We start from the raw sequence: 17,169 nt of genomic DNA, 5'->3' as shown, positions 1-17,169 counted from the left end.
GTGTTGGAGAAGACTCTTGAGAGTCACTTGGACTGCAAAGAGATCCAACCAGTCCACCCTAAAGGAAATCAGTTCTGAACACTCATTGAAAGGACTGATGCTGAAACTGAAACTCCAATACTGTGGCCCCCTGATGTGAAGAACAGACTCTTTGGAAAAGACCCTAATGCTGAGAAAGATTGAAATGGGAGACGGGGATGACAGCAGATGAGATGGTTGGATGGCATCACCGACTCAAAGGACATGAGTTTGAGCAAACTCCAAAAGTTGATGATGGACAGTGAGGCCTGCCGTGTTTTAGTCCATGGGGTCACAAAGAGTTGGACACAACTGAGTGACTGAACTGAACTGAACCAGTCTTCTTGCCTGGGAAATCCCATGGACAGAACCTGGTGAGCACCCATGGGGTTTCAAAGGAGTCAGACATGAACTTGGCAACTCAACAACAATTGCATTTAAAATGCCTTCTATACCTGTAAAAAACAAGGATAGCACTGCATGATTCAACAACAAAAACTACATTTTAAATGCCTTTTTATATCTATAAAAGATGAGATAAAACTGTATCAGTTTGCACATGAAAATGTTATAGCATACATTCTTGAGATGTCTCTTCCAGGGAAGATGTTTTTTTTACTAGTATAACACTAGAAGCAAAATTTTATTCATTTTTCTTGCATAGAAAGATCCATCTTAAAGTAAGAGATAATTCAGAAGCTACAAGATGTAAGTTGTTTCACTATCAGGGAAATCCCTGGGAAGATTGTGAGGTAACCCACAGTGGCAGCTGATCAAAGCACGGTAGAGCTCCGTGACAGAGGGGGCACCACACGTGTGTTGTCTCAGTGAATAGGCACAGTGGCAGATGTTCTGACGACCACATCTGAAGCACATGGAAGCTCTCTTTGCATTGTAGAGCAAAGTTAGAGAAAATTATACACACATTAAGACTAACTATATTTTATTTTTTGATTTCAAAATAGGAGACTGTGATTGAAGTGGATCAAAAGGATCTAGCCAAAAAAAAAAAAAAAAGCAACCACTTTAATTTTGAAAATTTAGAAAAACTCTGGAAAGATTTAACAGAAAGTGAAGAAGTAGAAAAATATAATAGTAAGTTTCAAAGTGTTTTAAGAATAAATTAGAAAACATAAATTCACTACCTATGATATTAATGTATCATACAGAGATATGTTTAAGATCTGGGAAAAATAAAATATAATGTTTATATATATGCAATAAATCTCAAGTCTTCCTCTGTTTTCCATACGTTGTTCAGAAAGAGAACCATTCATTAAATTGTTAAAGATAACTGAGTCTTTCATGAATGCAAGTAAGGGTCCAAAACCCAGAATATTTACCTGATAAAGGCCAGTTGTTGAACACTGACTCAATGTTTAGGATATAATTAAAAAGCCACCATGTTACATTCCAAACATCAATTATATGGCACTGGAGCAAGTCCTAAAACCCTCAGTTTACCAAGAAAAAAAGTCCATTTATTTAACCATATGATATTTCTACTGCTATAATCATTCTTTATAATTAAGGCTACATATTCACAGAAAAAATATATTTTAAAAGAAACTATATTACTTTGGAAGAAAAAACTTAAGCCATTAATACTCAACACATTTTTCCAGATTAAATTTTTTTGCAGATTGATGAGCTTCACTTTAGAGACACCGGATCTGTGGAATTAGATGTCAGACAGGTATGTATTTATGGGGATCTTATAAAAAAAGGCCTAATTATATGTCACCCACTGTATAAAGCAGTTCTAGAAAAGTCTTAAACAGCTATGGAGAGAAATGGCAAATGGTGTCAAGAAAAGGACAGGAAGAACAAACACTTGACTAAATTATTAATTGTTCCTGGAACTGACTCTACCTTATTTATTGTTATCAGTGCCTTTGTGTTCCTCATTACTTGACTATTAAATTTACAGAATTATGGAAATAGTTTTAAGATGATAGATACTTGGTAAATCCAAAAAAATTCAAATCATTCCAAGCATCTTTTCTGACTACAATGCAGTAAGATTACATCTCAATTATAGGAGAAAAACTATTAAAAATTCCAACATATGGAGGCTGAACAGCACACTGCTGAATAACCAACAAATCATGGAAGAAATAAAAAAAGAAATCAAAATATGCATAGAAACCAATGAAAATGAAAACACAACAACCCAAAACCTGTAGGACACTGTAAAAGCAGTGCTAAGGGGAAAGTTCATAGAAATGAAGGCATACCTCAAGAAAAAAGAAAGAGTCAAATAAATAACCTAACTATACACCTAAAGCAACTAGAAAAGGAAGAAATGAAGAACCCCAGGGTTAGTAGAAGGAAAGAAATCTTAAAAATTAGGAAATTAATGCAAAAGAAACAAAAGAGACCATAGCAAAAATCAATAAAGCCAAAAGCTGTTGAAAGGATAACTAAAGAATAAATAAAAGCCAGACTCATCAAGAAACAAAGGGAGAAAAATCAAATAAATAAAATTAGAAATGAAAGTGGAGAGATCACAACAGACAACACATAAATACAAAGGATCAAAAGAGACTACTATCAGCAATGATATGCCAATAAAATGGACAACTTGGAAGAAATGGACAAATTCTTAGAAAAGTACAACTTTCCAAAACTGGACCAGGAAGAAATAGAAAATCTTAACAGACCCATCACAAGCATGGAAATTGAAACTGTAATCAGAAATCTTCCAGCAAACAAGAGCCCAGGTCCAGACGGCCTCACAGCTGAATTCTACCAAAAATTTAGAGACGAGCTAACACCTATCCTGCTCAAACTATTCCAGAAAATTGCAGAGGAAGGTAAACTCCCAAACTCATTCTATGAGGCCACCATCACCCTAATACCAAAACCTGACAAAGATCCCACAAAAAAAGAAAACTACAGGCCAATATCACTGATGAACATAGATGCAAAAATCCTTAACAAAATTCTAGCAATCAGAATCCAACAACACATTAAAAAGATCATACACCATGACCAAGTGGGCTTTATCCCAGGGATGCATGGATTCTTCAATATCTGCCAATCAATCAATGTAATACACCACATTAACAAATTGAAAAATAAAAGCCATATGATTATCTTAATAGATGCAGAGAAAGCCTTTGACAAAAGTCAACATCCATTTATGATAAAAAACTCTCCAGAAAGCAGGAATAGAAGGAACATACCTCAACATAACAAAAGCTATATATGACAAACCCACAGCAAACATTATCCTCAGTGGTGAAAATTGAAAGCATTTCCCCTACAGACAGGAACAAGACAAGGGTGCCCACTTTCACCACTACTATTCAACATAGTTTTGGAAGTTTTGGCCACAGCAATCAGAGCAGAAAAAGAAATAAAAGGAATCCAAATTGGAAAAGAAGAAGTAAAACTGTTTGCAGATGACATGATCCTCTACATAGAAAACCCTAAAGACTCCACCAGAAAATTACTAGAGCTAATCAATGAATACAGTAAACTTGCAAGATATAAAATCAACACACACAAATCCCTTGCATTCCAACACACTAATAATGAGAAAATAGAGAAATTAAGGAAACAATTCCACTCACCATTGCAACGAAAAGAATAAAATACTTAGGAATATATCTACCTAAAGAAACTAAAGACCTATATACAGAAAACTATAAAAAAAACTGGTGAAAGAAATCAAAGAGGACACCTAATGGATGGAGAAATATACCATGTTCATGGATCAGAAGAATCAATATGGTGAAAATGAGTATACTACCCAAAGCATATAGTGAAAATGAGTATACTACCCAAAGCAATATATAGATTCAATGCAATCCCTATCAAGCTACCAACAGTATTTTTCGCAGAGCTAGATCAAATAATTTCACAATTTGTATGAAAATACAAAAAACCTCGCATAGCCAAAGCGATCTTGAGAAAGAAGAATGGAACTGGAGGAATCAACCTACCTGACTTCAGGCTCTACTACAAAGCCACAGTCATCAAGACAGTATGGTACTGGCACAAAGACAGAAATATAGATCAATGGAACAAAATAGAAAGCCCAGAGATAAATCCACGCACCTATGGACACCTTTTCTTTTCACAAAGGAGGCAAGAACATACAATGGAGAAAACACAATCTCTTCAACACTGGTGTTGGGAAAACTGGTCAACCACTTATAAAAGAATGAAACTAGAACACTTTCTAACACCATACACAAAAATAAACTCAAAATGGATTAAAGATCTAAACATAAGACCAGAAACTATAAAACTCTTAGAGGAGAACATAGGCAAAACACTCTCGGACATAAATCACAGCAGGATCTTCTATGACCCACCTCCCAAAATATTGGAAATAAAAGCAAAAATAAACAAATGGGATCTAATTAAAATTAAAAGCTCTGCACAACAAAGGAAACTCTAAGCAAGGGGAAAAGACAGCCTTCACAATGGGAGAAAATAATAGCAAATGAAGCAACTGACAAACAACTAATCTCAAAAATATACAAGCAACTCCTGCAGCTCAATTCCAGAAAAATAAATGACCCAATCAAAAAATAGGCCAAAGAACTAAATAGACATTTCTCCAAAGAAGACATACAGATGGCTAACAAACACATGAAAAGATGCTCAACATCACTCATTATCAGAGAAATGCAAATCAAAACCACAATGAGGTACCATTTCACGCCAGTCAGAATGGCTGCGATCCAAAAGTCTGCAAGCAATAAATGCTTGAGAGGGTGTGGAGAAAAGGGAACCCTCTTACACTGTTGGTGGGAATGCAAACTAGTACAGCCACTATGGAGAACAGTGTGGAGATTCCTTAAAACACTGGAAATAGAACTGCCTTATGACCCAGCAATCCCACTGCTGGGCATACACACCAAGGAAACAAGAATTGAAAGAGACACATGTACACCAATGTTCATCGCAGCACTGTTTGTAATAGCCAGGACATGGAAGCAACCTAAATGTCCATCAGCAGATGAATGGATAAGAAAGCTGTGGTACATATACACAATGGAATATTACTCAGCCATTAAAAAGAATACACTTGAATCAATTCTAATGAGGTGGATGAAACTGGAGCCTATTATACAGAGTGACGGAGAAGGCAATGGCACCCCACTCCAGTACTCTTGCCTAGAAAATCCCATGGATGGAGGAGCCTGGTAGGCTGCAGTCCATGGGGTCGCTAGAAGTCGGACACGACTGAGCAACTTCACTTTCACTTTTCACTTTCATGCATTGGAGAAGGAAATGGCAACCCACTCCAGTGTTCTTGGCCTGGAGAATCCCAGGGATGGGGGAGCCTGGTGGGCTGCTGTCTATGGGGTCGCACAAAGTCGGACACGACTGAAGCAACTTAGCAGCAGCAGCACAGAGAGTGAAGCCAGAAAGAAAAACACCAATACAGTATACTAATCCATATATATGGAATTTAGAAAGATGTTAACGAAAGCCCTGTATGTGAGACAGCAAAAGAGACACAGATGTATGTAGAACAGTCTTTGGACTCTGTGGGAGAGGGAGAGGGTGTGATGATTTGGGAGAATGGCATTGAAGCATGCATAGTGTCATATAAGAAATGAATCGCCAGTCCAGGTTCATGCAGGATACAGGATGCTTGGGGCTGGTGCACTGGGATGACCCAGAGGGATGGTACAGGGAGGGAGGTGAGAGGGGGTTCAGGATTGGGAACACATGTACACCTGTGGTGGATTCATGTTAATGTAGATTCATGTTAATGTATGGCAAAACCAATACAATATTGTAAAGTAATTAGCCTCCAATTAAAATAAATAAATTTAAAATTTAAATAAAGATGACAGATACTGTTACACTGATTTACTATTATTTTTCTATATTATTACTTAACATTTATTTATTTGTGATTTTTAACAGACTTTTTTTTTTTACAGCAATTTTAGGCTTACAGCAAAATTGAGCCAGAAAGTAAAGTTTCCATACACTCCCCCTTGTATCCTTTCCCCCACCCAGTACCCTGCCCACACACAGGGCATCTCCCACTAGCAGCATCTGGCACTGGAGCAGCACATTTGTTGCAACTGATAAACCTACACTGACACATAGTTTCCATTAGGCTCTATTCTAGTGTTTATGTTCCTTGAGCTTTTTTTTTTTTTTTCCATTTCAGTACATTCTGTACTCTATTAAACCATACAATCTTGACAATTTGTCTCAAAGTCTTGTTTAAAAACAGTAGTTTTTCCATCATCAAAAAAAGTCCACAAATATTAAATAATGGAGTGAGTATGCAGAAAAGAGAACCCTCCCAGACTCTTGGTGGGAATATAAATTGGTGCAGCCACTAGAAGAACAGTATGGAGGTTCCTTAAAAAACTAAAAGCATATCTACCATATGATCCAGCAGTCCCATTCCTGGGCATACATCTGGGAAAAAACCATATTTCAGAAAAATATAAAACAAGCACCGCAACATTCACTGCAGCACTATTTACAATGGTCAATACATGGAAGCAACCTAAATGTCCATTAACATATGACTGGATAAAGAAGATGCGATATGCATATACACACACTGGAATATTGCTCAGCTTTAAGAAAGGATGAAAGAATGTCGTTTGCAGCAACATAAATGGACCTAGAGATAATACTAATTGAAATGTCAGAAAAACAAATATATGATATCACTTATATATGTTGAATTTAAAACACTACAAAAATGAACTTAACTGGTTGCCAGCAAGGAAGAATGGGAGTAAGGGATAGTTGGGTGATCTGGATCAACATACACACACTTCTATACTTAAAATGGATAACCAACATGGTTCTACTGCATGGCACAGGGAACTCTGCTCAATGTTATATGGCAGCCTTGGATAGGAGGGGAGTCTGGGGGAGAACGGATACATGTATATGTATGGCTGAGTCTCTTTGCTGTCCAACTGAAATTATCACAACATTATTAATCAGCTACATACTCCACTATAAAAGTTTTTTAAAATGAACTTACAAAACATACAAACTCACATAGGCAAGGAAAAACAAATGCATGGTTATCAAAGGAGAGGAGGAGTAGGAGAATACTAAATTAGGATATGGGATGGACAGATACACATTACCACATATAAAAATCATAAAATGGATAAACGAGTATTTGCTGCACAGCACAAAGAACTATGTTCAATATCTTGTAACCACCTATAATGTAAATGAACTGAAAAATAATATATATTATGTACATATATAATAATATATAACAATCACTATGCTATATATCTGAAACTGGCACAATATTGTAGATCAGCTATACTTCAATACAAAATAATCAAAACAGCAGCTTTACCTGATGTATGTAATGGAGAGGTTAAGAATTGGTAATCCATGGTAGCAACTTGGCCCTCATATGATTTTGTGTTTCACACCATTAAGAAATTGTTAAAAAGTGATCCATCATTTGAGGACTTAATAATTGGTAGATCAACAAAAATTTTCACAAATTCAGTTTCTCTTGAGGGAAAAATAAAGGAAAAATCCGTCAACAGTGGGCCCACGTTACCATGAATTAAACAACTGGTTAGAGCTGAAACTACTCATAATTTATTTTGTACCTGCATTCTCCAGTTCCACACGGTTCCCATTATTTTCTATATTGCTCACTGTTGTTCAGTCACCCCATCATGTCTGATTCTTTGCAACCCCTAGACTGCAGCACACCAAGCCTCCCTGTCCCTCACCATCTCCCAGAGTTTGCCCAAGTTCATGTCCGTTGTATAAGTGATGCCATCCAGCCATCTCATTCTATGATGCATTCGTCTCCTTCTGTGCTCAACCTTTCCCAGCATCAAGGACTTTTCCAATGAGTCAGATGTTCGTATCAGGTGATCAGAATACTGGAGTCTCAGCTTCATCATCAGTCCTTCCAATGAATATTCAGGGTTGATCTCCTTTAAGATTGACTAGTTTGATCTCCTTGCTGTCCAAGGGATTCTCAGGAGTCTTCTCCAGCACCACAGTTCAAAGGCATCAATTCTTTGGCGCCCCACACCTTCTTTACTGTCCAGTTCTCACAACCGCATGTGACCACTGGAAGACCAGAGCCTTGAATATATGGACCTCTGTCAGCAGAGTAATGTCTCTGCTTTTCAACACACTGTCTAGGTTTGTCAGAGCTTTCCTGCCCAGAAGCAATCGTCTTCTGATTACACAGCTGCAGTCAACATCCACACTGACTTTAGAACCCAAGAAGAGGAAATCGGTCACTACTTCCACCTTTTCCCCTTCTATTTGTCATGAAGTAATAGGGTCAGATGCCATGATTTTAGTTTTTTTAATCTTTAGTTTTAAGCTGGCTCTTTCCCTCTCCTTTCACTCTCCTCCTTCACCCTCACCAAGAGGCTCTTTAGTTCCTCTCCTGATAAAGAAAATATCATATTTTCTATACACTTATGACATTTTATCAATATTTATTTAAATCCATCTCTTCCAAAAATGGAACTACCACATGATCCAGTAATTTCATGTCTAGATACATATATCCAAAGAAAACAAAATCCCTATTCAAAGACATATGTGCATCCCCTACATTCACAGCAGTATTATTTACAATAGGACTTAGAGGGCATTATGCTAAGTAAAACAAGTCATAGAGAGAAAGACAAATATTATATCACATTTATATGGAATCTCAAAAACTCAAGAAACAGAAACAGAGATGAGATTTGTGGTTACCAGAGATAGAAGGTGAAAGTTTTCAAAAGGTACACACTTCCAGTGATAAATTCGAGTTAACAATACTGTATTGTATGTTAGAGACCTGTTAAATTAAACCTTAACGTTCTCATCACAAGAAAAAAAAATTTAACTATGTGAGGTGACGGATGTTTATCCAACTAATTGTGGTTATCATTTAGTAATACATACATATATCAAATCCTTCTGTTGTATACCTTAAAGTTGTATGATATTGTGCCAATTATATCTCAATAAAACCAGAAAAAATGAGAAGTGAAATACTATCATTTTTTACTAATGCTTTATCATCTTAATTCATTTTGATCACCTTGTTACACATGATGGGTACCTTTTATACACTGTCATTTTCCAAAATATAAAGTACTTTAAGCCTTCTTACTTAAAACACAAACGGATATAATCTGATCCTATGAAATAACCATGAGAAAGAGAATCTAACATTTTACAATTTATTTCTGTTTTCAGACTATATAATTTAAATAGATTCACTTGGAAGTCTTCTATATATTAATAGTGGCAAGGGCTGTTATTATAGGAGGAATGAAACACAGAAATCAAATCTTTTACTCAGTGTTTGGTATGTAAGCCAAGTAGATAGGGCAAAGTTATGCTGGTGTTCTCTCTGGCTTCTGACAACTATTTCAAGGCAATTCTCTCTTGCTAGTATTTTAAAGCTTGAGAATTTGCTTTCTCAGTACTTTTGACACCAAACAAAGCCAACATTACAAGGAATGGAACTTCCATCAACAGTTAGGATTAGTTTAAATGGTAATCTACTAGCCATTTTTGCTATAAATACATAAATTACAGTTGAAAATAGAATGCTTATTTCCCTGTATACTCATTTTAGACTTCCAAACTATAATTTACTAATACATACTTGTAAGATTGTAAAATGTTGATTAAAAACAAAAAGTCTGAGAGCTAAGGCTATTTAATATATTAAAATCCACAGTGGAAACTGAAATAAAAATTCAACTCAGAAAAGATAATATTTAATTTAGGTGAATATTTCAGTTTGATAAAATGAATTAATCAAGTTAATGCCCCTTTTTAAATATTGTAAGACCAAATTTTATTTCAATCCTTGGAATAAGAGTCTTGAGGCTTTCATTAACTTCTAGAAGAAAATATATTTAATCAAAGTTTAAGTATTTCTATGTGACACTTTTGATGACATTTTAAAAATTAGAAAATTATCAAATAATAAAGTTGCACATGAAATATTTATGACAAAAAACTTAAAAAGGTTTTATTTATTCCAATTTAGAAAGATGGAAAGATATAAGGGAAAAAAATCTGAGTTTGTAATGACATATGCAGTTACTAGAAATCATTTTTTAATAATTTCTATTTTAATAATATAGACATTTGCTTTAGATCCTTATAGGCTATACTTAAAATTCTAATTCCATTTAATTTTGATTATAAAATGCACGAATTATAACTAAAACTAGTAACCCATTTCAATTCAGGCTCCCTTCCTAAACTTATCACTTGGGGAAACAACAAAAATAACAACAGAACCCACTGGATTATACTTATGGGAAAACTTGAGTTTTTCTTTCTTTTGAAATGTATTTTTCACAAGTTTTACAAAGTCTTGTGAAGTAGCTGTCATTTGAACTGTTTCTTTATCCTTTGGTATTGGTGCCTGGAGAAAGAACTTTTTAAAAAAATGATAAAAAAGATTCTTCCAAAGATTTGGTATTTTTAAATACTCCCAATTCTCTCAAGGCTACAAATTACAGTTCCAATATTCAATCCCTGGATCTATTGTCAAAAATACCCTTAAGTATTGAGAGACAGAATACAAAAACAGAATTTCCGGTTGTGTCTTTTAAATTTTTTTCCATAATTAGTTTTTATGGACCTTGCCATCCTTCTGCTTTATTTTGTGGTAGCTAGCAACATTTTTATACTGGAAGTGTAAATATGTGTATGTGTGTGTGTGTATTTAATGAAAAGGGGTTTGCTCCATCATCAATAATGCTTATATATGATGTTTGGCTATAGCTTCACCTACAAATTGATATATTTATCTTAGGTAATTGATCACATGGAAAAATAAATATTTTAAAATATTATAAATAATTATTTAAAGCATGTTTGACCAACTCCAATACCTTCAGATTATAGGTAGGTGAAAACTGGGTTCAAAAACTTTATAATGGAAGTAATGGTATTTTAGTGTGTTATCGTTATTGAGGGACTGGCATTAGCAGTGACAGTCCAGTGGCAAGAGTAAGTCAAAGGTCTCATAGGAGCAGCTGCAGAGGTGGCATCTGACTCTGGACACTGATACTCATTTCCTTGGGGTTGTTTGTAGTTTCTTGACTTCAAGGGACTATGTTAGTGAGATCTATTCCCTTCACAGTATAAGACCTCTGATGATGCCCAACTTCAGTGAGCACAGTTTTGTGCATGCACACAGTACTCATGGAATGATAGTGGTTTTAGCAGAGCTCTCTCTCTTCCTCATCCTTCTATTATGCTCCCTGCTTTTGTTGGTATCATATCCAGCCATTAGGCTCCAATAATTGCCACCAAGAGCTCTAATCCTTTTGACACAATTGTTGGCCATGAGTTAAATTTATGTTCTTTTGCAGGAATATTCTTGACGTAATTTTTGTTCTGACCACAGGAAGTTTCTTCTTAGCTGACCCTTTCCCTAGTTCTATTAAGTAAATTAGCTGGCTTGTCATTTATTTTGCTCCTTTCATGGAACTACCAACTTTATCTTAACAGATTATCATCAAAATCCCCACCATGTTTTTTTTGTTTTTTAATATTGGGCTTCCCTGGAGGATCAGCAGTAAAGAATCTGCCTGCCAATGCAGGAGATGTGGGTTTGATCCCCAGGTCAGGAAGATCCCCTGAAGAAGGAAATGGAAACCCACTCCAGTATTCTTGCCTGGGAAATCCATGGACAGAGAACTCTAGCAGGCTACAATCCATGGGGTCCCAAAAGAATCAGGCACAACTAAGCAACTAAACAACAGCAGCAGCAGCATTAGAGCTTTCCCAAACTATGTCCCAAATAAAGACAGTTCCCCTAAGAGCTTTGGTGTTCTCTCTTCTTAGAGCTTCTCTCTCTTTCTGAGTAAAAAAAATAAAAATTGCATTTCTGCTCTGGAGCTGGGAGTGGCTCACATTCCTTGTAATGACTACTCCATTTTAAGCAGAGTGTGCAATACAGGCAGTTAGTTACCTCTGAATTCTCCACCTTCCTCCTTCAAGAATCTCTGCAACAAAAGGGAGCTGGGAAGAGGAAAACTGGCGCTATTCTCACCCTGCCTCATCTGGGTAAGAACCTTCACCCTACAAATTGAAGCTGAAAGAAAGGACCCTCAGTTTATCAGGTGCACCTGACTGAAGTTTAACCTCTGCAAATCCACCACTCTCCAGATAGCTGTGGTGAAGTATGAAAAATGCTGGTAGCCTGATCCTCCCAGAGAGATATAACAGCCCTTTAAAGGGAGCTGCAGGAAGAACTGCACCTGAAGTGCCATGAGACCTAGATTTTTTGGGGGAAAAAATCATTCTCTCTATTCTTTTAGGAGAATTTGCAGAAACTTTAAATGGCCATGTCTTTTGTATTTTTCATCTTTTACGGCTATTCTGCTGAGATGAGGGTGACAGTGCTTCTCACACAGCTATTCTGGAAGCAGTGCCTGCTGTGCTGTGCTTGGTTGCTCTGTCATGTCTGACTCTTTGTGACCCGTGTCCATGGGGATTCTCCAGGCAGGAATACTGCAGTGGGTTGCCATGCCCTCCTCCTCCAGGGGATCTTCCCCAAGCCAGGGATCAAACCCAGGTCTCCCATATTGCAGGCTGATTCCTTACTGTCTGAGCCATCAGGGAAGCCCCATTTTTACTTAGTGTATTGTTCATATTTTCTCTAGAACTATAGCATCTTGAAGCAGGTCAAGACTTGCCATCCCAAAATAGGCCACTTTGATATATTGATTATACTGAGCTGAAGTCATTTGAAAGGCAGTAAATGTTAGGAGAGGCTTTCTCTGATCTTTCTTGATCTGCCTAAACACAGATCCTCCAGAGGAAACTCAATTGTCATAAATCCCCTTCCCAGGAGTTTCAGCCACCTGGGAAAACTGACTCTTGCTAATTTTAGGAGAGGAGACTAGCAGTGTACACCATACCCAGACAAACCTCACATGAACTGAACTCTCAAACTTCCATCTATTCTAGAAACTCAGACCAATTGTTCCTGAGAAAGCTCTTGTGTCTGAGCAGAACAGGAAATTTTTGAGCCAGGAGTTTCACGTACAGTTCAGAGGATCTTGGCATTTTGTTTACATGTCAAAGCTGTCTTTCCCGCAGGCAAGTGCTGGGAAGGGGCGTGGGGTGTGTTAAAAGCTGCTCCTCCCACTCTGCACAGCCCGGCGCTTGGAGGAAGGACCCCTTTGTCTATTTAGTGTAGCACAGTGTTGCTTTTTGTGTATTTAATACCGTGGGGGTGGGTAAGAGGTTTGCAAAATGGGTAACCTGGCCCCTGTCTCTTCTCAAAAGTGAGCCTCCACCTGGCCTGGCCCACACAGCAGGTCCTCTGCACCCTTCCCCCACCCCTCAGGGCTCTCCAACATCACACTCCCATCTGCTCCCCCCACTTCCAACAGGCTCCAGTCCACCCACACAGCTTAGTAAAAAAATTCTTCGTTCTGTGAGGGGGAGGGGGCAGGAAAAGGAAAGGCAACATGGAGGGTCCTGCGAATTTGGGACTCCTCTTGCTTCAACTCTGCTCAGAGGGAATGGCCGCAGACATCTTTCCTTCAAGCCTCCTGCCTCCTTTCCACTCACAACCTCAAGGGCAGTCTTCTTGGCTCTTCTCTGTCGCAGGCACCACAAACACCATTTTTATGCTTAGCTCCTAGTTGCCAACCAACCATGAGTCCCCAGACTCCTCAGAATGATTCCCCGTGAAAGCAGGCGACCATCAACCCCCCCGCCCCTGAGTCTGCCCGCACGTGTGGGGCTCCTATGCTTACCTTCGCTGGGCTTCTGGTTCCACCGCCACTTGGCGAACTGGCTGAGCAGAAGCCTGAGGGTGCCAGGATTTCTTGAAAACCAGTGAAGTAGCCACGCCACCTTCCAGAAAGTACAGAAGCCGTCCCAAGATGAGTGGGGTTGTTAAAACCCTGCCGCCAGGGAAGCCGCCAAGGCCCTGGATAAAAGCCGAAGAGGCCCTTTTGGATCTGTGCACCTTGCGTCTTGCCCGCACTGACCTCCATCTCAGTGACTTCCGGGAGAGCGACTTTCTAGGTGAGCAAGTGAAACTCATCTAGAAGATGGGCGGCCAACTGAGTAACTTCTGTAGGCTGTTGGCCCCAGGCTGGGCAGGACGAGCACCTATTATAAAGGCTCGTCTGTAAGCGACCAGGTGCCTCTCTGGAGCCCAGCGGCCTTTGCGGGTTGTCTGTTTCTGCGTTTCCCTGGCGTCAGGGATTCTGGGCTTCTGAGCTTCTGAGCCTGCAGCCTCTCCCTGCAGCCCCGAGGTTGCCTTTTAAACACTTTGGAGCCCTCCGCCAAGCCACGGCCCAGATGGAAACAATGTAGCTTTTGCTGCAAAACAACTTGGAGAAAAACAGTCCTTAGAAAGGACCAAGTTATCTTTACAAAAAACCTTTTACTCTTCTCCTGCATCACCCTTCCCTTCCCCTATTAAGATAGTGTGTAAGCTCTCAAACCTCAGCCACTTACTGAGGTATTCGCTTATTTTATGCTTTCTTGCGAAACTCTGTACATGCAGGGTTTTTTTTTTTTTTTTTAATAAATATATATATATATAAATTTGCCTATCTACTCTGTTAATTTTTGCTTATTTCATAGACTCAGCTATTGAGTTGATGGTAGCAGAAAATGCCACCAGAAGTAACATGATTTTTAATATAAGAATTATTTTGAGCTGAAAGCAATTGAAAAGATACAAACTCCTTGCCTTCCCCTATTTGCTTAAAAGCAGGACATACATTTTCAAAGCTGTCCCTCTTCCCCCTTCTATCAGAAAGGACAAAAGTTAATCACCCTGTCAGATACTATAACCCTGGAGAAGACACCAGAGAAATCTACATAACAAACCTTAATTAGTCTTTATTTCAACCTTTGGAGATCTGAAACTGCTTTGCTCTGTCCTATCATTACTCCATAAGCTTATTCTTTACTGAAAATGCTGTATAAGCTGAAATTCTAAGCAGCTTTGGATATCTCCCACGTATACAAGAGATTTCAGTTCAGTTCAGTCGCTCAGTCATGTCCGACTCTGCGACCCCATGAACCGCAGCACACTACGTGTTAACAAACTTCTCTTTATTTTTGTCTTGTTAACCTGTATATATTACAGGATTTCAGGCAAAAAACTCAGAAAGATAGGAGGAAAATTATTTTTCTTCCCCTACAGAATGGAGGACAGCAGAAAAGTCTTTACTCTGTTATTCTCTTTATGTATAAACAGACAAAAGTTATGTTTAAGGCACAACTGTTCTTTTAAGATGCACAAATCACCCAACTCTGCCTAATTTAGTCAATTTGTAATTTAAAAAATAATGCTAACTAATGAAGATCTGAATTGTAGGCTCTGCAAGGGAAACCAAAACCAAAGCAAACCGAAACAAAAGGGTACAGTAGAAGGAAACCTAAAAATCACCACCTTCATCCCCACCTACCTCAACGCAGAAACACACACAGACACACATACTCACACTGTGCATACACAGAGACACATTAAAATACATAGAACTGTTACAGTATGTAGCATAAGGCATTAATGGAAACTTTCATTATAATAGACTTCCCTGGTGGCTCAGACGGTAAAGATAAATAGTAGTCAATTTAAAGAAACATGATTTTAAATTTTCACTTTTTATTATTAGTATTATTTATTATTAGTATTATTTATTATTAGTATTAATTTATCAGATCTTTTATTCATAACTTTTTAGATGCATAATCATACTGCAAGAGGAGAGTAGCAGTCAATAGCAAGCAATGCATAAAAATGCTGGAGATGCTGGGATTCTGAATAAGTTACTTGCCTAACTGGAGTAATAAAACAATTTGTAATTGTTATCTTTCTAGCACTAGCACTAAAATGATATTTTGCTAAAGTACTTGTAAATTTTCTTCGTCTGTTCATTTTTGGGGAAGCCATAACAAAATACCAAAAACTGGGTGGCTAAACAATTTATTGTCTAATAGTTCTGAAGGACAGAAGTCCGAAATCAAAGTGTCAGCTGTGTTGGTTATTTCTGAGAGGTGTACGAGAGAATTTATTTCACAGAGTCACATAAAAATGGCCATAAATAATGGCCATGTCTTTGCATTTTATATAGCTTTCATAGTGCACATTATTCAAATGATGAGTACAATGCCTAACAATAAGCAATCCACAAAATTTTTAAGGAAAATTTTGCATAAAGAACTTGGTTATGGTACGGTTTGCTAACAATTTACTAAGGGGCTGAATATTGTGATAGCCTGTCAGTATCATGTTAACCAAGAGTTGACCATCTGCCATCTTTCAATTTCAGATCAGATTGGTGAATAATTATTTCCACAAGTACAATTCCTTTGAGAGGAAAGCTTAGGCAAAGCACATGGAATTACAGTTTTCACTATATTCATTATATTTGTTAGCATTAATATTCATTTGCAAACACATACATGTATTTATTTTGTCTTGTTCTGGTAGATTAACACTCTAAGAGGATTGAGTTATGAAAAGGTTGGGGCATGTTTAGTCAATACATTTCTCTCAGGGATAATTTGTTCTTTGTTAAATGAAGAACAGTGAAGGCAAGGGTACTCTATTTTCTTGTCTATTTCTATGTTTGTTTGTGGAGGGTCTTGGTATGGTTGACTAATGTTCTGCTGTGGTGCCGTTTTTATTTGAGACTGAAATTTTAATTAGTCCTCTGAGTTTTAAACAGTTGTCTTTTGGCAACTCAATGCACATGTCTCCAGTCACTGTCTATGACAACAACTTATGTCCTGAAACTCTTTCCTAATTAATCCACTTGCATAGCTTTAAATAATTAACTTATAACTAATGTGAGGCTCTATTTATAAAACATTTTGGTATTGTTATTGTGACTATTTGCTTTTAATCACTGTTGAATACAGCTCAAATGTATCACACTTCATCAGCATTATTCTATTAAATATTATTTTGTATAATTGTTATACAATTGTATAAATGTTATACTATTGTTATACTTCTTCATGTAAGTTTACTTTATTATAGTAACTAATATAGATTACTCCATAATGTCTCACATAAGGAATGGACTTTTAAAGCACTTTACAAACAATATTACTATTATTAGTAGCAACTGATTTGAAACATATTATTACAACCTTTAAGAGACTAAAACTGATAATTATAGTTTATAATTGACAATTTTT

General features: G+C 37.4%; 1 long non-coding RNA gene across 5 annotated transcripts in view; it reads right to left on the bottom strand.

Annotated features, from left to right (window-relative positions):
• LOC147375931 (uncharacterized) overlaps positions 1-14,288 on the bottom strand; it is a 138,461-nt gene extending 124,173 nt beyond the window's left edge. For all 5 annotated transcript variants that reach the window (XR_015161629.1, XR_015161627.1, XR_015161628.1 and 2 more), the window contains exon 1: positions 13,758-14,288. This is a non-coding gene — a long non-coding RNA (uncharacterized LOC147375931). The remainder of the gene's footprint in view (positions 1-13,757) is intronic.
• Positions 14,289-17,169: the final 2,881 nt, after the last annotated feature.

This window comes from Bos grunniens, chromosome 3 (genome assembly GCF_055505025.1).
Source record: "Bos grunniens cultivar Pamir isolate PY7600 chromosome 3, Bosgru_T2T1.0, whole genome shotgun sequence".
NCBI lineage: Eukaryota > Metazoa > Chordata > Mammalia > Artiodactyla > Bovidae > Bos > Bos grunniens.
This window is presented reverse-complemented; position numbering and strand designations above follow the sequence as displayed.